The 22113-nt window shown below is 49.9% G+C and overlaps 1 protein-coding gene across 8 annotated transcripts in view; it reads left to right on the forward strand.

Annotated features, from left to right (window-relative positions):
• The first annotated feature begins 17677 nt into the window (after positions 1-17677).
• Positions 17678-22113, forward strand: part of FHL2 (four and a half LIM domains 2) — a 25823-nt gene continuing 21387 nt past the window's right edge. Inside the window, exons 1-3 of one of the 8 annotated variants that reach the window (XM_029232433.1) lie at positions 17926-18067; positions 19497-19581; positions 20034-20182. The gene's annotated coding sequence lies outside the window, so the exon portion shown is untranslated. Of the gene's footprint in view, positions 18068-18192; positions 18392-19184; positions 20183-22113 lie in introns of those variants that run through there. The other 7 variants (XM_029232435.1, XM_029232434.1, XM_029232440.1 and 4 more) reach the window with 7 other exon arrangements.

Consider the following 22113-nt stretch of genomic DNA (forward strand, 5'->3'; position numbering starts at 1 on the left):
TTCCTCACTTCTCCTCTAAGATGCAGATAATCATATTTGTCAAGGGTCGTTGTCATGAAATACGCTTTTGAAATCTTCAAGCGGCTTCTGAATAATTGAAAGTTGAGCTACAATTTCCAGTCTTCAATGAGCTGCGCTGTGGCCTGTGTTGGAGCCCTGTCGCTCCCTTGACCATTCCTAGCATCTGGGTATCAGGAACTACCTAGTTCTGTGGCAAAATACAGAAGCACCCTCACTCCTCTGGGGGCAGAGATCAGAGATGGGGAGGGAAGAGGGGCCCCAGGGCACCACTGCCTGAGTCAGGCCCATCTGAGCTGCAGGAAAAGGCAAGAAACAAGAGACAGAGAAAATTAACACTCTGATACCGAAGTCCTCACCATGGTTCCCTAGCCATCTTAGGGACACAGTGTCTACTGAGTGGAAAAATCAGAATGAAAAACAATCACACTGCAAAGATTTTGGTATCTTGACCAATGCAACCCCTAGGCTTGAACCCGTGTCCCCTGCATTGGAAGGCGGATTCTTAACCACTGAGCCACCGGGGAAGCCCAGCATTATTGAATTTTATTATTTAAAGACATTATTTAAACTGTCTTTGCTCTAATAAGAGATGTCACATTTTAATTTATTATTCTATTTTATTTAGTAGATCATCAATGCACAAGGTGCAAAATTCGAAAGGTACAAAAGGAGAAATAATGAAAAGTGGTTCCTCCCCCGACCTCCATGCTCCCTCTCCTCCACAGAGGCAGCTGTGATTGCCAACTAGAGATATTCTAGACGTGTCTGGTGGACATGAGTCCTTTCCTTACGCACATGGGGTGACGTGCTCTGCACAGTGATTTGCACTGTGCTCTTTTCTCTCACACCCTACTTGGAGAGTGTTCTGAGCACATATGCTCCGTATGCAGTGAGTCTGCCTCATTCCTTACAGCTGTCGGATTCCACAGTCAGGATGAATGGTTTATTTGACTCTCCCCTACCTATCAGCCTTTAGATGGTTTCCCATCTTTTGCTACCGTAAACAAGGCTTTAATGTCTTTGTACATGTGTGTTTGTGTATAATAAATATATACAAGTACAACACAGGGTCTGTCATATGACATCCCTGAACTACAGTGTATCACAGAAAGTGATGTCCTAGGTCCCGAGAGCGATTGGTAAGCAGGTGCAGGGCAAGCAGCTCTTAGCTTAGTCGCTGTTAGCGCAGCTCTGGGGACAGGAGGTGGTCTTCCCTTTAAAAACACAGTGGGGTTTCCCTGGTGGCGCAGTGGTTGGGAGTCCGCCTGCCAATGCAGGGGACACGGGTTCGTGCCCCGGTCCGGGAAGATCCCACATGCCGCGGAGCGGCTGGGCCAGTGAGCCATGGCCACTGAGCCTGCGCATCCGGAGCCTGTGCTCCACAATGGGAGAGGCCACAGCAGTGAGAGGCCCGCAAAAATATATATATAATAAAAATAAAATAAAATAAAATAAATAATAATAAAAAAATAATAAATAAAATAATAATAAAAATAAATAAAAACACAGTGGAAAGGAAAAAAAAATAGAGAGTGGAAAGTTTCCTTCTCTGACTAGGAAGAAAAATCAGGTTTTATGCTTCTTGATCTTGGAAAGTTTCTGTGCATTTTTGCCAGGAGGGTGAAGGGAGAGAGGAGCCTCGGAGAGAAAAGGGACGGGAGAGCCTTAGCCTTTCTCTTGGAGAGTTTATTCCTGTGCTGGTTGAGAAGGAAGAGGTGTGAGGAGAGGAGGTGAGCTGTCCCAGAAGGTGGCACAACGCGGGTGGAGGACCGCAGGCGGTGGAGTCAACCTCTCCTGGTCCCTGTCCACACCGTGACCTCCGATGTTGGGCACATCACTGACCCTCAGGCCTTGGTTCCTACCTGGGTGACCACCTCTGCTACTTCTGTTTATTCCCATTGTTACTAACCCGGATTCTTGGCCTCCTTAATCAATGGAAACTGACGAGAGGCCAGACAGGAAACTCAGGCAAGGCTCTATTGGGGCCCCTGCTGCTGCTGCAGGGCGGAGTGAGAGCAAACAGCAGGCTCCCTGCTTTCTCCCTCCCTGAGTTGGGGACGAGCTGGTGAGAGTAGGGGTGTGTCCAGGGGTCGGGCCAGAGGGCTGGCTTAGGTGTTCTGTCCACCCCTTAGGTGGTGTTGAGTGCAGGGAGCAAGCACAGTACCCTGCTTTTGTTCCTGACACCCTGTTTTTGCTCCAGCCTCTTCAAAAGTGGCAGTTGGGGTTTTTTGGTCTCTTTTGTATCTTTTGGGTTGGAGTTTTTTGGTCTCTTTTGTATCTTTTGGGTCCAGAATTTGCCTGGACTTGCACATGCACGCAGTTATTTTTAGTTCCATACAGTTTGTTTGTATTTTGTTGGTCAAGGAGAGGTGCGTCCATGTGCAAGCACTGCAGCAAAGGGTCCCGGGTCCCAGCCTGTCTCACTATCACACTTGTCATACCACCATCGCCACATCCTCAGTTGCATTGACCTCAACCTACTGAGACTTGGCCTCTGTCCTACTGAAATACATTTCAGAAGCCACCAACCGTCTCCACGCCACACCCAGGGAGCCCTGGCGGCCTCAGCCCACCATCACTCCCGGCCACAACTCTCAGGTGTATGTCAGTCGCTGGTGTACCGCCCTCTCTCGTGGTCCCTATCACTGTTGGACAGCCCGCCTCAGTCCTGTGCTTCCTCTTCTGCCTGCCCCACAAACCCTGGAGCCTCCTGGAACTTGACCTTTGATCCACCCCTCACAATCCACACCCTCTCTTGGGTGACTTACTGTGTTTCTTAACTGCCATTTAGCCTCCCATCCACGTCACCTGCTTTCACCTCCCCCAAGTGTTCATACAAATTTGGAAAATATTCCTATTTGGATGGCTGTCCCCAAAGTGCTTCCGTTTCAATAGGTTAAAACCCAGGAGTTCCCTGGCGGTCCAGTGGTTAGGACTCCACGCTTTCACTGCTGAGGGCTCGGGTTCAGTCCCTGGTGAGGGAACTAAGATCCTGCAAGCCACAAGGCCAAAAAAAAAAAAAAAATCAATAGGTCAAAACTGCGTTCATCCCCAACCAAAACTTGTTTTTTCTATTTTCCTGAAACTGGTACCTTCCAGTTTTCCAAGCCAAAGAAATTATCTTAGACTCGTCCTCAGTATTATCATTTCTACTGAGTCGACATCTTTAAAATTCTCGAAGCTGACACCCTCCCCCGCCCCCAGTTACTCCCACCCTTGTTCATCGCACGCCTTCTACCGAGTGGCAGCCACCTGTCACAGGTTGGGTTTCCCAGGAGCAGAGTGTGGGCTTTGTGAGGAAGTGCCCCCCCCTCCATAGGAAGTGGGGAAACAGGACAGGGAGGGGGAGGGCTGAGCCAGGACGTAGTTTCAGGTCAAGTCCCAGCCTTAGCCGGATCCCGCAGGGATGCTCTGGTTACCAGACTTGCAGGAGGAGGCTGGACTTCCACATCCCCCACTCCGGGGAATCCACACGGAAGCAGTAAAAGGGATCCAAAGGGACCCCAGGGGGTCTGAGCAGAGGATCTCCTGAACCTGCTAGATGAGCCACTGGTAGACTTCTACACCTGAGCCAGAGTCATGTGGCCCAGGGGTCCCCATCCTGTCTGCAGCCCACCGGGCCGCACAGCAGGAGGTGAGTGGCAGATGAGCCAAGCTTGATCTGTATTTACAGCTGCTCCCCATCGCTCTCATTACCACGGGAGCTCCACCTCCTGTCAGCATTATGGTGAGTTGTATAATTATTTCATTATATATTACAATGTAATAATAATAGAAATAAAGTGCACAATAAATGTAATGCACTTGAATCATCCTGAAACCATCCCCTGCCCCCAACCCCCTGGTCCATGGAAAAATTGTCTTTCACAAAACTGGTCCCTGGTGCCAAGAAGGTTGGGGACCGCTGATGTAACCAATCAAAGAGCTGAGCAGGGCAGGCTCCACTTCAGCCTTTTCAGAGGCCTCCAGTCTCCTAGCAGCACCCTCTGGAAACTGGCTTTCTTCCCCATCTTAATAGGAATCAGAAGTAGACAAGGGAAGGAGTCCGTGTTAAAATCCAACCTCCCCTCCTGAACATCTGTGCTGCACACCGGCCCATTAAAGGCTCTGAAAAATCCTGCAGTAAAGAAACCTATGAACCTTGTTTAACCTGGGAATGACCCACCTTCTCTGACCTTGGCCTTGCACGCTCTCTCGCTGGTGTCTTGTGTGAGGCCCTGTTACACGCTGCCATCGGCAGACCTCATGGAAGATGCCAGCCCACAGGATAACGCTCCCTGACAGGGCACACGAGGTTCTCCATGGCTTGGCCACACCTCCACACCCTCATCCCTGGCTCCACTAATGCTTGACGTGCCACAGGGGCCTCGGTGGCCCATTCATGTCGGCCAACTGGCCACCTGTCAAGGCTCAGATCCAATGACATCCCTTCCAGAAGCCTTCCCGGGACCCTGTCTCAGTCAGTCAGTTAGTGTTCTCCAGAAATAAATCTCCAGAGATTTATTCTAAAAAATTGGCTCATGTGATTTTGGAGACCAAGAAGTCCCAAGCTCTGCAGGGTGAGTCGGCAAGCTAGACCCCCAGGAGAGCCTGTGTTTCAGTTCTAGTCCAAAAGCAGGAAAAATACTGATGTCCCAGCTTGAAGGTCATCACGCAAAAAGAATTCTCTCTTACGCAGGGCAGGGTCAGCCTTTTTTTTTTTTTTTTTTTTTGTGGTACGCGGGCCTCTCACTGTTGTGGCCTCTCCCATTGCGGAGCCTGTGCTCCAGACACGCAGGCTCAGCGGCCATGGCTCACGGGCCCAGCCGCTCCGCGGCATGTGGGATCTTCCCGGACCGGGGCACGAACCCGTGTCCCCTGCATCGGCAGGCGGACTCTCAACCACTGCGCCACCAGGGAAACCCAGGGTCAGCCTTTTTGTTCTCTGCAGACCTTCAGTGGCTTGGGTGGGATCTACCCCCGTTAGGGAGGGCAACCTGCTATATTCTACAGATTCATATGCTAATCACACCCAAAAACACCCTCACAAAAGTCCCCAGAATAATGTTTAACCAATTATCTGGGTACCCCATGGCCCTGCCAACTTGACACACAAAATTAATCATTAGAGACCCTCAGGTTGGGCTATGTGCTTTTCTTGCATTCCCATCTCTTTCTACACTTGCACTTTTCCGTAATTTTTTTAACCATCTTTGTTTATAAGTGTACAGGTCAGCAGTGTTAAGTATATTCACTGTCGTACAACAGATCTCCAGAACATCTTCCTCTTGCAAAACCGAAACTCTATACTCATTAAACAACAACTCCCTGCTCCCTTCTCTTCTCAGCCCCCAGCACCCACCCTTCTACTTTCTGTCTCTATAAATCTGACTCCTCTAGGTCCCTCATATAAATGGAGTATTTGTCCTTTTGTGACTGACTTATTTCACTCAGCATAATGTCCTCAAGGTTCATCCGTGTTGGATCCTGTGATGAACAGGATTCCCTTCCTTTTTAAGACTGAATAATCTTCCTCCATTTGTATCGACCGTATTTCGTTTATCTGCTCCTCCACTGATGAATACTTGGGCTGCTGCCATCTCTTGGCTGTTGTGAATTACTTTGCTATAAACGTGCAAGTGCAAATGTTTCTCTGTGACTCTGCTTTCACCTCTTATGAATATATACCCGGGGGTGGGATACACTTTCTATATCTTAACCCTGACCGATGGTATTGGCATTTCGTCTCTACCAAGCTGGCAACCTCCCTTCCGGTCGTGCTAGACTTTAAGCTCTGGGAGCAATGGCCCGAGCTTTATTCATCTCAGTGGCCTGGTGAGGATGACTCACTCAGCAAACAGCAAGGTCCTGCCTGATAACTTCCTCTTGCACATCCTCTTCAATCCAATTGCTCTCAGAAGGATGTCATCTGAGCTTTTAATATCAAAACAGTGCCAAGTTTCAGGCACAACATTTTCATTTCAAAGATTAGAATTCTGGGTGAGTAGGGAAAAAAGATTCTAACTCAAGCCAGGAATAACAGACAAGGGCTATTAAGTTGTGCTCCAAACGAATTATTGAGAAAGAAATGTTACACATGACACTTAGTTTTCTTTAAAAACTTGCTCTAAACGTGACAGCATTGATATTTGATAATACTCTTTCTAGAGTGATAATTTGTGTTTCTTTTTAAGTTACCCTTTTAAACTTTACCTCAAAGGTAATACCAGGAAATTATGCTAATGTCCTTTAATTTTGTCTACAGTTTAAGATATATTGGGTGTCAGATTGCCTTAATTTTAGGATCAGTTTTATTAACTGAAGTGAATGAGTTTAAGTATCTATAGTGATGATATTAATGTGCATGTTTGTACCCCTAGAGGCCCATTTGGAACTCTTTTATGTTGGTTCACATTACTGCTTGCCCCCCAGCCTGCCCTGCCCTTTACATTTCATGAGGATTTAATAAACAAGCCATGGGTTCAGGGCCAAAATGGTGAATGTTTTGTAAATGATGAAATGGAACTTGGAAATATTAAAATAAAATCCTTCTATGTACTGGTCCCGTGACATCTTACCTGAGGTTGGTTTAACAGGCAGTGTGTCAGGGCTTCCCTGGTGGCGCAGTGATTGGGAATCCGCCTGCCAGTGCAGGGGACATGGGTTTGATCCCTGGTCCGGGAAGATCCCACATGCTGCGGAGCAAGTAAGCCCGTGCGCCACAACTACTGAGCCTGCACTCGAGAGCCCACGTGCCACATGCAGCATGTCGCTTCCGGAGATACCCAAGCGTATCCATCACCTAAATTTTCTAAATATTCACCTCCTGCCTTCGGCTTTGTAGCGCTGTTAACTTTTGTCTGAAAGGATCACTCATGTCACTGCTGCTCACCTAAGCCTCTCAGCATTTCTTTCCACCTATGTGGATGCCAGCATCACAGAAACACAAGCCGATACAAGAAGATGTGCATCCCACACTCCGCCCTCGGGCTCCCGGTGCCAAGAAAGCCTCCTGGTCTTAGTAAGACCATCCAAAGTGCTGGTTTCAGACACCAGCATCAACTCGCAGGGTAATACATGACATCTCCCAGAGGTGAGCAGTGAGAACAGACTTCAAAAGGCCTTGTCCTCATACACCTGCTGGCAGGTAGTTTACTGCCATTCAGAGCAGTGTCTGCTGAGGACTGGCCTGCCAGGGATGTTCAGCTAAAGCGGTCGTGGCCCTGCCCTGGATCCACGCAGACCAGCATTCAGCCTAACCCTCTCCTCGCCATCTGTCGGGACCAGCCCTGGGCTCTTCAGATGCCAAGAGGAGAAAACCATTCACCCCGCAGTTATTGGGGGCTATTTCCCTTCCTTATCGTGAGTACCGTGGAAGTGGGTAGACAGGCCAGGATGCTAGAAGGTGAAGGATTCACCATAAAGCTACCCTGGGTCTCCTTCCAGATGATGAGCTGCTCCCACGGCGGGACAAAGCCCTCCTGCTTTCCTGTCCTTGCTGGTCCAGCCTCCCCACCCCCAAATCGCAGACTCTGCTTTCAGCTTCGCCGCGGGTAGAGGGTAGTCTGGGGTCCACCCCCTACCTCCCATCTCCCCCTGGAATGTCCCTTCCCCTGGGTTAACTTGGCCTCGGGCCCCGTGGCAGGAACCAGGCAGGAGTCGGCTTGTCCTCCTGGCAGAGCTGCTGGGGAGGCCCCGCGAGCCTCGCTGAGTAACCTGCCCCAGGGAAGAGGGCAGCCCGGGTTCTTCCAGGCGGCTCCAGACTCCAGGGGAGGCCAGAACACACCTGAGATGCTGCAGGGTGGATTTTTTTTTTCTTTTAGGTACGCGGGCCTCTCACTGTTGCGGCCTCTCCCGTTGCGGAGCACAGGCTCCGGACGCGCAGGCTCAGCGGCCATGGCTCACGGGCCCAGCCGCTCCGCGGCACGTGGGATCCTCCCGGACCGGGGCACGAACCCGCGTCCCCTGCATCGGCAGGCGGACTCTCAACCACTGCGCCACCAGGGAAGCCCTGCAGGGTGGCTTTTTTATCCCCGCTCTGCCTCCTCTTTCCGAGACAAAGAGCCTTGGCAGGCGTTAAACAACAATATCACAAGATTTACTAACATCCTGAGCAGGCGTCTGTGCGAGCCAACCAAGGGCCATCCAGCCCGGTTAGTCCCGCGCCCAGCTTCATTCACCACTCCATTCAACGGAGATGTCAAGCTCACCATGAACTTGCGGCTGATCCAAAGTGCCAGGTCTCGGTCCCCCCTTCCCCTTCCCTCGGCTGCTATCTTGCTGGGCTTAGTGTCCTGGCCTCACTTGGGATGGCTGGAGCTGAGTGTGAAGCTAAGAGGTAGGGAGATTTGGGGGTAACTTCAGCTTCTTCCCCGCAAACCATCCCAACTTCCGGGCATCACTGGTGAACAGCGGCCTCATTTGCCAGCGTCGATTAAGCAGCCACCTCCAGCTTCCCCAGCGGAAGCTCCCTGTCACCTGCTCTCACCACCTTCCCTCCTTCCTTCCCTCACTTCCATCTCTGTCTTTCCTGCCAACACTGTCCCTCCGTGCATCCTTCCCAGGAGGCCTCTGCGGCCCCATCACTATGTCCCAAGGCCTTTCCTGACACCACCTCCGGCTGTCTTCCGGCCCCATCAGGAGGGGCCCCGTGGCGGCGGCTGCCACGGGCTCCCCCCGCCCCACCATGGATGCAGAGCCCACCTCACACCGCCTCTCCTCCTGGGCTTTCAGGGGGAAAGGGGAAGCCAGGAATCTGCACAGACCGAGTCTGAATCTCAAGCCGAATCCGGCCTCTGCATCCTGACACCGAATTAATTTTTGGAGACGGAGTTTTGGGTGAAGTAGTAAAAAATAGCTTTATTGCTTTGCCAGGCAAAAGGGGCCACAGCGGGCTAATGCCCTCAAGACTGTGTGTCCCACCCTGCAGGGGGTCCTGAGGAGTTTCATAGTAATGGTTCAAAGAGGGCGTGGTCAGTTCGTGGATACTGTTCTGATTGGCTGGTGGTGAGGTCATCGGGAGTCGGCATCATCAACCTTCTGGTTCCAACCGGTCTGGGGTCTCCGTGCTTGTGAGCAGCAGACAGTAAACTTCTCCCGCCTGGAGGGGGTTTCAGTGTTTGCAAAACAGCTCAAGGATATTGTCGTGTGCATCCCTTGAGGGGAACCAGGACCTGCCCCAAGGCTGCGCTGTTGTGTCCTGACTGCTCCTCCCTTGTCTCTGCATCCCCTCCCTTCCCTGATTAGCAACTGTTTGAACCTGCCCTTTGGAACTCAGGGAAGGTCCTGGAGGCTGAATGAAGCCCATTTCCTGTAATCAAGAAATGGGGGACACGGAAAGGCTTTCGTGCCCAGGAGCCCACACCTGCTCCGTATCAAATCCACACCCACCTCACCTTTCTCCACAAAACATTCCTCCACATCAGCAGTCAAAAACAAACAAACAAACAAACACGTTTGTTGTAACATTTGTTGTAACGGTGATAATGAACCAGGGATGTCAAGTTGACATCCGTAGACTCTCCGCCTGATCGGCTCTGCTCCAGCAAACAGACGTGTCCCCTGTGTGCGCCCCGTGCCTGTGAGCAAGAGAGATCTGTCCAGAATAAGCCACTTCCCCCTGCAGCCCCAGCTGGCTGTGGAGGGCGTCCGTCTCGTAAGCACAGGCTGTCACTCTGCCAGTGAACGGTGCTGGCCCCAGTCCCAGTCAGGAAGGGCTCTCAGACCACCTGCTGGGCCCCCGTGCTCGCCTCTGGCCAGGTGTGGCTGGCCACGGCCAAGGGAAGTACCAGTTTATCACTCTGGTCCACCTTTGGGGATGATTATACAGCAGTAAGATGAGCCGCACGACAGGCCCATGAATCGGAGACTAGGTGCTGAGGCAAGGAGGCCATTACGTATGATTATAATAACAAAAGCAACGAAAAGCAAAGGTTAAAGTCAAAGAAACAGATCCAACCCGGAGTCCCATTTAGCTCTTCCCTGTTACAGTGAATGAAGAAAATACAGCGGTTTTCTTTCTGAGTGATTCTGCCTGAAAACAGTCTGCTGGATGGAGGTGAACAGTGTGCTCCTCTCTGGGCTGTGTCCCTGGCCGGCCCGTCAAAGGCGCTCCTCGAGGGTTGGGGCCCCTTTCCAAAGCTCCAGCAGAGTCGTTGCTGGTAAATAGGCCACTGATTTCAAGAAGACGCTCCCACTGACGGTCTGCAACCCAGGCTGCTACAGTTATGGAGGAGGGAACCTGGCTGATTTCTGTGGGAGGGAGAATTTGTTTTGTATGTTCCCATTTGTATAGATGGAGTTTGCTGAAAGCGTTTAAGAGGAAATCAAAATGCCCCAAGTGTTATTTAGAGACACGAATAAGGCCAGTAGGGGGTGTGGGCAGAAGCAGGTCAGGAGGAACCGCCCTCCGTCCCTGGGGAAGAGCCGGAGGACCATCCCCAGAGCGGCCCCGCTGACCCCTGTAGCCTCCTTTTCAGCGTCCGTACCTGCAGATGCTACACCCCTGGGCTTCCTCCAGGTAATGCAGGAAGCGTGATTACAAGTCCTCGTGTGGCCATCTGGAAGGGCAGGCCCTTCTGCTTTGCTTAATTCAAGTTGTCTGCAAGTTGCATCTCAGCGCAGAGCCCTGATAACTGAGCTGCCCAGAGGGACCACGGGCCTGATTTGTTTGCTGCAAAGAGGCCCATGTGAGCCTGTGTATGGAGGCCCTTTATTATTTTGGGCGTTTTCAGGAAAGCTGATGTGAATTCAGCAAATATTGAAATATAGAAACAAATGTCCCAATCCTGGCCCATCGGAAGCTCACACTCTCTCCTCTGTTGTTCTAAACGAACGAAAGATGAGGCAGTGTGGAATGATGAAGATGAGGCTGCCGATGGTACCGCACACAGCCTTCCTAGGCCAGATGCTTTATCTGGGTTATACAGGGTACACTGGAGTTTGCCGGGCAGAGCAGAGCGAGGAGAGGAGTTGCAGCAGGTCACAGGATGAAAGGCATCTTCCTCCCAGGCTGCAGGGGGACCTGTGAGCGGGGCCTCGAGACCTGCTCGCCAAGGTTCTCAGTCCCCACGCTCCTGACCCAATAACTTTCCAAACACGTTCTTAGAAAAAGGAAACCTCTCAAGCGTTTCCTTCAACTGATTTTAGCAAGTCCTGGGGACTCAAGGGACCAATATCGATGTAGGGAAATAGACACGCCACAGACAAAGGTGGGAGAGAGAGCTGAGTCCACAGAAGGTCAACAAGGTCGGGGAGCCCGGTTATGGTGAGGCCACCTGCCATGTAAAAAGAGAATTGCAAACTGCTGAAAAGAAGGGGAAAGAAAGAAAAGAGAGAAGGAAGAAGGAAAGGGAGGGAGGGAGGGAGGGAGGGGGGGAGGGGGAGGGGGAAGGGAGGAGGGAGGGGGAGGGGAAAGCACCTGAATGCCAGGACGGCTAGATGAATGTTTTGGACATCTGGCGGTTAACTTGCCCCTGGTCCATCCCTGCAGGAGGCGCATGAATGATCTGGTGCAGTTATAGAGTAATTGCTCAGCATCTAACTGTGCAGAAGTTTCCAAAAAATATTTGTGCCGTGAGGATGGCCCAGAGTTTTAAGAGACGTTTTGAGGTACAAAGAGTACTGCCAGGAGAGGCTGAAGGTCAGACGTTTTAGAAAATATTTTCCTGGTTTTTGAAGTCCACTGTTGCAATGATGTAGGAAGAAGCTTGACCGTTCCAGAAAGCTCTGCCAGGACTCTCGGGTCCAGTGTCAAAGCACTTTCTGAAATAGGTGGAGGATAGTCCTTAACTTGTTTTTTAGAGGAACGTAAATCAATTTAAACTACAGTTCTTCATCACACGCAAATCCACACCATGGTGAAGAACCATCCACAGGAGACATTCCAGAAATCTTTCAATTATTGATTAGCCATAACAGTGAGTTGAATAAAAACTAGATACTTAACCCTTTATGGTAAGAAGTGAGGTGGTACATCCTTTGTCTCACAGGTCAGGTGAGGTTGAGGTCTGTTACTGTGGCCACGCTGCTCCATCAGAGGTCCTGGCGCCCAGGCTCTTCCTGGCTAGACCACCAGGTTTTCTGTTAATGACCCTGATTTAGGGGCAAATAGTACAAAAGGACTTTGGTGACCAGGAAGAGAGATGTTGGGATTTTAAAGTTACAGTGTTGACTCATAAAGTTACTTCACAAAGAGTAACTGCGATTTCAGTGTGGTTGAAAATCAACATTCTGAGAAATAAGTGAGGCATGAAAAGCTCCCTTATCAAGGATGCCAGGAAGGACTGTCAGAGGACCCAAACATGGTTCCTTTAAAACAGGATTTTGCCAGGTTTGCACAGACCTGGGACATTTACGTGTTCTTTAAATGGATTTTGGACAGGGAAAAAAACCACAAAAAACTGCTGGCAAGCAGAGAAGTGAATTGCCTGCTACAGAACAGGACTGGAATCAGAGACCAAACGATCCCAAAGAAAAAGCAAGAGGCAGAGTTTTTCTGGGCCCACAGTAGAAATAGTTTCATTTGAAACAGCACAGCATTTCCTGATCCGAAACAGACCCAAAGGAGCTGCGGTGGGAACGGCTGCCTTTCATTGGACGTTAAGCCACCGGACAGAACCGTTCCTACTGACTTAGCAAAGGCACCCTGGAAACTCGTGTCAGATGCTCAAATATGCAGGAACCAACGATGGCAAAGTCCGGGATCCCGGAGCTGCTCGTGGATTTGACTCCAAGTCAGATGTGTTTGGAGGTTTTACACACGACCGTTTGCACCCAATAAGTCAAAGTTTATGGAAAGGAGCAGGAAGAAACGGGATGTGGAAACTCTGCATCTTGACGAGGAATCAGGCATCTTCCCTCCAAACCAGAGCGTGAGGGGCAGGGGCAGGGTTTGTCTTTGGTGAGGGCTGAGCTTTTCCTGAACGTCTACCAGGCACAGGAACAACACTTGGGTCCTTCACGAGAGAGCAATCGAGCCACTGTAACGAGACCAAGTTCTTTCTGTTTGCTCCGTGAGCACCCACACAGGGTCTCGTGCGCTTTCAGGAAAAGGGAGCGCAGGTGTCCTGAGCCCCCTCCCCTCCCCTCCCCTCCCCTCCCGGGAGCCCCGCCAGCCTTGTGATCCGAGACATTCACTCCCTCTCCAATCACGAGGCAATTACGGGTGATTACCTCTGAATCAGGGTCAGATCAGCCGCCGGCTTCCTGCCCAGGGTTGGAGCGGGCGGAACGAGCTGCCTGTGAGAAATGCTCTCTGCAATGGGAGAAAAGTGTCCTGAAGATCTCCGCTGGGATGGCGGGTTAGGGCAACCAGCCCTCTCCTCCTGGTGGCGGTGAGGGCCCGGGTACCCGTGGGTACCCGTCACGGGGGTCTGCAGCAGGCCCACGCTCCGGGCAGCTGGCCCTCCTCTCAGGGCCGGGAAGAAAGAGTTCCGTTTCAGCGTTTGCAGCACTGAGAGGCGTCTGGAACTTCTTGCCCTGTAAGGTTTCTACCTCGTGGCCCCCTCACGACAAGTGTCCGACAGCCTGAGTGGTATTTGCAGTTGGATCTGAGTCCCTGGGCCTGCTCTGTGATTAGTCTACCCCCGTTCCCGCCCCCATAGAAGTTTCTGGTAAATTACTGAGTCCAGAGAGGGAGTCCCTGGCGGGTATTTCACCTCAAAGCACTTATCCGTCATCAGCATTACCTGGAGCGCTTTGTTCAGACACAGAGCCGGCCTGAGAACGTTTGCTTCTGCCACGTTTCCGGTGATCCTAATGCGTCTGGTTCCAGGTCACTTGGAGAAACGCTGGCCTACCGCACAAAGCGTTCTCCCCGAACCTCTCCCTGAACCCCCAACAAGAGGGGAAGGAGCCATTAGGGCGGCGTTGGCTGGTGCAGGAACTTTAGGAGAATTGAAATAAACTAGAGGAACTTGGATAACCCATCAATATTGCCACTGGATCCCTCTCCCAGGAAATATAATTTCTTAATTTTTCTTCTTCTGTGAACTAGACTTGTATCTATAGCAGAGAATTTTTCCCTCAAAAAGACAATCTTTTATCTTTAGAACAGGATCTAAACTGTAATCCTTCCTGATGAGAATTCTGTCTCCTGCTTTTTCCTTCGTTGAGACCTAATTGACTAACAACATTATGTTACTTTCTGATGTGCAGCGTGATTTGAGATTTGTATATATTGTGAAATGCTGAGCACAGCAAGTTTAGTTAACACCCATCACCTCAAATTTTTTCTTGTAAACAGAACTTTTAAGATCTGCTCTGTTACAACGTTCAACTATACCATACATTATTGTTAACTAGCCACCACGCTGTACATTAGATCCCCAGGACTTATTTGTCTATAACTGAAAAAAAAGTTTGTACTGTTTAATCACCTTCACATTTCCTTCTTATTCAGATTCATCTCTCCTTTACCCACAGAATAAAAGCTAATACTTACTGAGGGCCTACTAGGTACCAAGTGTGTAATAGTGGTAAGCGGTGTATATGCAGCGTGTCAAAGGATCTTCCCAACAATTTTGCAAATGATATGTCATTGGCCCATTTTACATATGAGCAAACTGAGGGTTAGGGAGGTTTTGTGGCTGCCCAGGGCCACAGAGCTAGTCACAGGTAGGACAAGGATTCAAATCTGGGCCTGATTCCAGAGATCAGCTATATTGCTACAGACAGTTATATTTTCTCTAGTATTCCATCTGCTATACTATGAAATAATCAATTACAAAGTGAGAGACATCACGTATTAAACAATTCTTCTGTGACCCAACCATTCATTCAAATTCTGTATTTAATAAGCACATACTATGTGCCATGCCCTATAGTTAGGTCCTGAGAATACAGTTGGCTTTCTATATCAGTGGGTTCTGCATCTGAAAATTCAAACAACCTCAGATGGAAAATATTAAAAAAGAAAAAACATTTCCAGAAAGTTCCCAAAAGCGAAACTCGAACTTGCCAGACTCGCAGTTAGTTACATAGCATTTACAACTGTTTACATAGTTTATGTATTATAAGTAGTCTAGAGATGATTTAAAGTATACAGGAGGTAATATGCAAATACCACTCCATTTTATGTAAGGGACTTGAACATCCTTGGATTTTGGTATCCTCAGGGGTCCTGGAACCAATACACCTCGGATACAAAGAGACAACTGTACAATGATGTACAAGATAGAACTTTACACAATATATTTTCCCAGAATGTCTAGTGAACTATTTTTTTAGTAGTTTGTCCTTTGGTTAAAATTGTTCAGAAAAGTACCTATGTCATTAAGCTCAGAACGCATTCCGCCTTCCTCTATTTGTTTTCTAGCAAACCACTTTTGACTTTCTAAAAACTCAGTTTAACAAATTTGTTTCCTATTTTTCTTAAAGAAGGAGCATGTGTTGCTTTAACTTTTAAAATACTTTTATTTTTGAAGGGACAATACATACGTATAGCTCAAAATTTCAAAAAAGACAAAGGATTTACAGTAAAAATCAGTCTTCCTTGTACTCCTGACCCCCAGCCACCCAGAACTCCCCGGTGGCAACCACTATTATATGTATATATTGTCTTCCCCCTTCCCTTCCTTATTAACACAAATGGTTGGTTACTATTGCCAAATTAATAAATATACTTACCTCGTTCTTTTTAACAACAGCTGCATACAGAAATAATTCTAAAATGTACCAAGTGATATTTAATTAGGCCCAGTTGATGAACATATAACATGGTCCAATATTTTGCTATTACAAACAATTCTACGATGACTACTCTTGTATGTATATGAATTTACGCATGAGCAAGTCTACCTGTAAGTTAATTTCCTTTAAGGGGAAATGCTGGGTTAAGGGCAAATGATATGTGCATTTGTAGTTAAAATTCTTTGCATTACTGAATATTTCAAGCATTCAGTAAAGAAAGAGACCAGTGTCATGAACTTCTACCACTTTTCAACGATTACCATTAATCTATGACTGATACTATTTCACATATATATACCCTTCAGCCCAAATTATTTTGAAACAACCCCAGACATAATGTTTTTTGTTTTTTTGCGGTACGCTGGCCTCTCACTGCTGTGGCCTCTCCCATTGCAGAGCACAAGCTCCGGACGCGCAGGCTCAGCGGCCATGGCTCACGGGCCCAGCCGCTCCGCGGCACGTGGGATCTTCCCGTGCCGGGGCACGAACCCGTGTCCCGTGCATCGGCAGGAGGACTCTCAACCACTGCGCCACCAGGGAAGTCCCAGACATTATGTTTTTTCATTGGCAAACATTTTGGTATTATTTCTGAAAAGTAAGGGCTTTAAAAATATGTGTGTGTGTGTGTGTGTGTATAATTTTAAAAATATGTGTGTGTGTATAATTTCATTATCATACCTGAAATAAATCAATATTATTTATTAATGTCACCATTTGTTAGTGTTACATTTCCCAAGATTGTCTCATGAAAACTTATTTTTCCAATAGTTTTGTTCTTTGATTCAGAATCTAAGTAAGATCCATCCATTCATTGCAGTCGGTTAAGTCTTTTTTTAATCTATTGGTTTCCTCCTCCATCTCTCTCCTTTCTTTCTTTTTTTTTTTTTTCCCTGAGTGATATTACTGTAGAAACAGAGTGAATTTGCTTCCAGAGTCTCGATTTTGCTGATTATATCCCCATAGGGTCATTTAATACGTTCCGCTATCCTTTAGGTCAAAGGAAATATACAAAATTAAACTGTAGAATTTCTTAAAATAATAAGAAAACACAACATATCGGAGTCTGTGTGGCATAACTAAAGTAGTTATTAGAAGAAAATTTATAGAACCAAATAACTATCAATTAAAAAATTAAAATAAATGAATTAAACATTCAACTCAGAAAGCTAAAAGAAAAATAAAATCAAGTAAGCCAAAAGAGAGCGAAAAGAAGATAAATGCAGAAATTAAGGTTTCATTATTTTTTCAACTTGTTTTTACAAACTGAAACTTTAGGCTCATCATTTGAGAACTAGATCATTTTGTAATTTGCAACTAAATAGACAACATACCTAGGTAACTGTCAGAGGGAAAGGCTTTTCTCCAGTTTGCCCTGGATTTCAAGATAGGGCCTGCTTTGACTGTCAGTGGGAAATCGGGTCCCGAGCCCACACTTCCGTTCTTGGTGAGAAGCTGCAAGGTTCAGGCAGGAAGCAGGCGACGCAGAGTTCTGGGGGCTCAGGTCTGGGGCGAGTCTCAGCCCCTAGTGGCCCTGGAGTCACTGAAGGGACTAGGGGCACCTCCTCTCCTGGGAGATACCAGGGCTTGGCCTTGACACACTCCAGGTCAGATGGCAGCTGCCATAATTATTGCTTAGCAGGCCTTGAGCAAACCTCTGTGAGCTGAAATTTCTTCACCATAAAACGGGGGTATTATTAACCCTTAACTTTTAAGGGGCGAGAATCCAATGAGATGCCCGGTAGAGCTAGATGGTAGGTGGTAGCTAATAGTAGGTGTTAGCTGATAGGATGTAGGTGGTAGCTAATAGGATGTAGGTGGTAGCTAATAGGATGTAGGTGGTAGCTAATAGGATGGCGCTCAGGTTCTGTGATTCCGTGATGGAGGCCCATTTGGGGAGCCGCTAAAACATCACGGGACACAGAGCATCAAAGAAGGGAAAGCAATCAGATAGCTTCCCTTCTCTGAGGCCCACCGATGCTAAACGCGACACGCCTGCCCGCGGTCCTTCTGCCCACCTTGCGCCCGGGCTGCACGCGGAGGACGTTTCCATCCCGGCCGCCGTGAGCTCTCCGCCTCTGATCCCCCCCGCCCCCAGGCCGGGCTCGGGGGCCTGGGCTCTGGTGTGGGAGGCGCTTTCTCCTCCTCTGCTAGGTCTTCCTGGCCCGGAGGGGGCCACAGAACGTCCGAGGAGCCCTCGGCCTGGAGTGTGGGCGACTGGTCCTTCCCCTCCCCTCCCCAGCGGGACAAAGACCCGGCCTTCCCCATTCTTCCTGCCATCGGCAGGCTCACTTGGTGGCAGAGGGGCCGCGGGGGCCGCGGAGAGACGCCACCCTCCGCAACCCCCGTCCTCGGTGCGCCTCCCACTCCTCCGGACCCGGTAAGTGGCCGCCCCTCCGCCGCGCTCCCCCGCACCTCCCCGGCCGGGCCGCCGCGCGCTCGGAACCCGGCGGGAGTCCCGGAGCCGGCGCCCGCGACGCCGCAGGACGGAGGAAACGCCCGCGGCAAACAAAGGGCTGGGGTCCCCAGCGCCGCCCCGGAGCCCAGGGGCGCTCGCCCGCCCGGCAGCGCCGCCCGCGCCGCCCAGCGAGCGTCTCCTTATTTGGTCAAATGACACGCGGGGTTCTCCGGGCGGGGCGCGCCTCTCCCCGGGCCCAGCCGCCCGGACCTCCGCTGCCGTCCGCCGTCCGCGAGAAGCCGCGCGGTGAGTGCGCTCCAGCCGGGCTAGGGCCAGGGCGCCGGCAGTGGGCGACTGGGGACAGGGGGGCCGGGGGCGGAGGAAGACCTGGGGACGGGGGAGCCTGGGCGGAGGGGGACCCCGGGGCAGGGGAACCGGGGGCGGTGGGGGCATCTGGGGAGGGGGTGCTGGGCAGTGGGGGGACATGGGGACAGGAGAGCTGGGCCACGGGGACACCCCGGGGGTACCTTGGGTGGGAGGGACCCCGCCCCAAAATTGAACTACTGAACCACCAGGGTTAAAAAAAAAAAAAAGGGCTTGTTTTAGACGAACACAGTAGTAATCAAACTGTACTTGTGTGATACCTTAACATACCAAAAATTGCCGGAAGAGAGTGTTAAATGCTTTATTGACAAATGAAGAGAGTTCTCTCTACTTTCGGATGCCCATTTGGGTTTCCGTTCCCACTAGGCTAACCAGGTTAAAGGAGCTGCACTAGGGCACTTAAATCACAAAAAATCACAGCTGGGGCTCATAGCCGGGAGAACTGCGCTCAGAACCAGCGCCAAATACTTCCCACCCCTTTGGCGCTAACCCCTGCTTGTGTGCGTTTTGTAATAATACGTTAGAGGGAGAGGCTTTGGTATCCTGAAGGTGATTTCGACTAAAAAACATTTGGGGCAAGTCTGAGAAGTACAGGAATTCCTAGGCTGCCTGTTAAACTCCTATAAAAGCAAACAGTGAAGAATGTTTTATTGTGCATCTATATGAATTTTTTCACAGTGTCTTTCATCCTGAATTTTTAAGGCTTATCAGTTAATGTATAGAATGGGGTCCGGTGTTTGTTATCCCGGCATGCCTCAGTGCTTCTGCACAGCTACATGTTCAGAGGGCTGTGTTGGCTTACCACAGGCCGGGCAGTGCCAGGTACAGTGGGGTAGGCTCAGGTACAAACGTGCCACGAGGCAGGTGTGGCAGGTAGCCCGTGTGCTTGGGCTGGAGCTAGGCTGCCTGAGCTTACGTTCCCGTCCATCAGCCCCGAGCGGTGCAGTCTTGGCCAAGTCACCTAATCTCATGGTGCCTCAGTTTCAACAGCTGGAAAACACAGATAAGATGGTGGCTTGCTTTGCAGGGTTGACGTGCACATCAGAAGCAGTGTATACAAATTGGATATTACCCTCGTCTTTACAGATACACTGAAGCATAGAGAGATCAAGGTAACTTTTCTCAAGGTTTTCCAGCCTAGAAATGGGGACCCTGAGAGCTGACCCCAGGCAGCTCTTAACTTGAGAGCCTGAGTTCTAACCACTAAGCTATGGCGGATGCACCCCAACATTTCAGTGAGGCCTTAGTCTGCGTACTTTCATCCAAGGTTGTTGTTAAACCACTTCCAGTACTGAAAAGACTCTAAATTGTAGACAAAAGGGCCCACCCAGCAGGATATTGAAAAAAATCATCCTGGGCTCTCAGGAGGTCTGGGTTCTCTTCCTGTCCGGCCCTGGGCTGGTTCCCCAGCCTCTGGGGCTCAGGCTGCCTCGTTATCAGCAGGGGGCTGGAGTAGGCAGGTAACTTACCTAAGCTGCTCTGACTCAGCGCCAGGAGATACCCAGTTCTGTGAGCTCCCATGAGCAGAAAGAGACATTGGATACTTCCTAGGTGGTTTTCTCAGGACAGTTTTATCAGAGCCATGTTGGTCCCGTGGACTTACACTGAGCAGTCACTTCCTGAAGATGGCCACCTCGAACTGAACGCACAAGCCCTTCTCTAGTGACTGAGAGCCCAGTCTTCCGGAGTCCAGGCTGGCACTGTGACTTTGGGGTGAGTTAAGGGAATGGCCTCTCTTGTCCTGACTGGTGGATCTCGGCGTTAGCTCTTGTGATGGTTAATTTTGTGTCGACCTGACTGGGCCACCAGGCGCCGAGACACAAATGTTATTTCTGGGTGTGTCTGTGAGGTTGTTTCTCCGTGTGGTTAACATTTTAATCTGTAGCCTGGGTGCTCTTCCCAAGTGGGTGGCCTCATCCAATCAGCTGGAGACCTGAACAGCATAAAAGGCTGAGCTGGAGGGGATTCCCCCTGCCCTACTGTGGAGCTGGGACTCCGTCCTCTCCAGGCTCTGGTCTCAGGCTGAAGCATCAGCTCATCTTGGGTCTTGAGCCTGACGGCTTTTGAGCAAGAACTTAAACCTCTGGTGCCCTGCTTCTCAGGCCTTCAGACTCAGACTAGAGCCACCCAGTAGCTCTGCTGGGTCTCCAGCTCGTTAGCTGCTTGGGACTTCCAGCCTCCATAGTGATATAAGCCAATTCCTAATATCAATAATAAACCTCTTCATATTATATATATATATATATATATATATATATATATATATATATATTTCCCTTGGTTCTGTTTCTCTGGAGAACCCTGACTACCACCGTTCCCCAGTAACTTTGCTTCCCAGTTCTGCCCACCAGCTCTCAGTCTTGTTTTTTTAAGATTCCATCACCCCTTTCCTACTGGTGGTCCTCACTTTCCTTTCACTGCAAAATGTGCTTGCCCACCCTTTTGGGTGTCTGATGAGAGGTTCAGGGCAGCCTCTGGTCTGTCCATCTTTAGTCCACTTCTCATGGGTGATTCTCACACACTGAGTTTGGACATCACATGTCACCCTACTCATCCTTGGCCTTTGTCAGCCACACGTTGCCAGCCCTGATTTAGCCTGTGACTTACAGATCTCCTTTAGGTGTTTCTAAGTGTCTGTGCCCACAGGAGAAGTGGCTGCCGTTTTTGTTTTTGTTTTTTATAAAATACATTTATTTATTTATGGCTGCATTGGGTCTTGGTTGCTGAGTGTGGGCTTTATCTAGTTGCTGAGAGCGGGGGCTACTCTTCGTTGCGGTGCGTGTGCTTCTCATTGCGGCGGCTTCTCTTGTTGTGGAGCATGTGTGGGCTTCAGTAGTTGTGGCTCACCGGCTCTAGAGCACAGGCTCAGTAGTTATGGCACACGGGCTTAGTTGCTCTGCGACATGTGGGATCTTCCCGGACCAGGGATCGAACCCGTGTCCCCTCCACTGGCAGGTGGATTCTTAACCACTGCACCACCAGGGAATTTCATCTGCCTTGTCTTTATGGGTAAATAAAACCAGTGTAAAAGAGCATCCTTGAAGCCTGTAAACATTTAGGTTTCAAGAAAATAGGTCTGGGGCTTCCCTGGTGGCGCAGTGGTCGAGAGTCCGCCTGCCGATGCAGGGGACGCGGGTTCGTGCCCTGGTCCGGGAGGATCCCACATGCCGCAGAGCGGCTGGGCCCGTGAGCCATGGCCGCTGAGCCTGCGTGTCCGGAGCCTGTGCTCCGCAACGGGAGAGGCCACAACAGTGAGAGGCCCGCGTACCGCAAAAAAAAAAAGAAAAAAGAAAATAGGTCTGTGTATGTTTGGTGGTACAACTTTTGGAACAAATAAGAATTAGGCAGCAAGCGAAGCCAGCAGCAGGAGGTGTGCACGCCTGTTGGTTGTGCTAGAGAAGCGCCACGGGGAGCAGGGTTTTGAGGACAGTGAGGGGCCAGCCTTTCCTGGAAGTTGGGATCATTGCAGATGGAAGGCCAAGCAGATGAGAGCAAATCAAACCGAGAGCTGACTTTTGGAGATGGGAGGAGACGCATGAAGGGCAGTGAGGGTTTTTCCTTTTGTTCTGTGTAAACAGACATGGATAACTGGACCACACGTTCCCGGGAAGCAGAGGGAGAGAGGGTGGGGTACACGCCCCCCC

The sequence above is a fragment of the Monodon monoceros genome, unplaced genomic scaffold (genome assembly GCF_005190385.1).
Source record: "Monodon monoceros isolate NGI ecotype Baffin Bay Population unplaced genomic scaffold, NGI_Narwhal_1 Super_Scaffold_19, whole genome shotgun sequence".
In the NCBI taxonomy this organism is placed as follows: Eukaryota; Metazoa; Chordata; class Mammalia; order Artiodactyla; family Monodontidae; genus Monodon; species Monodon monoceros.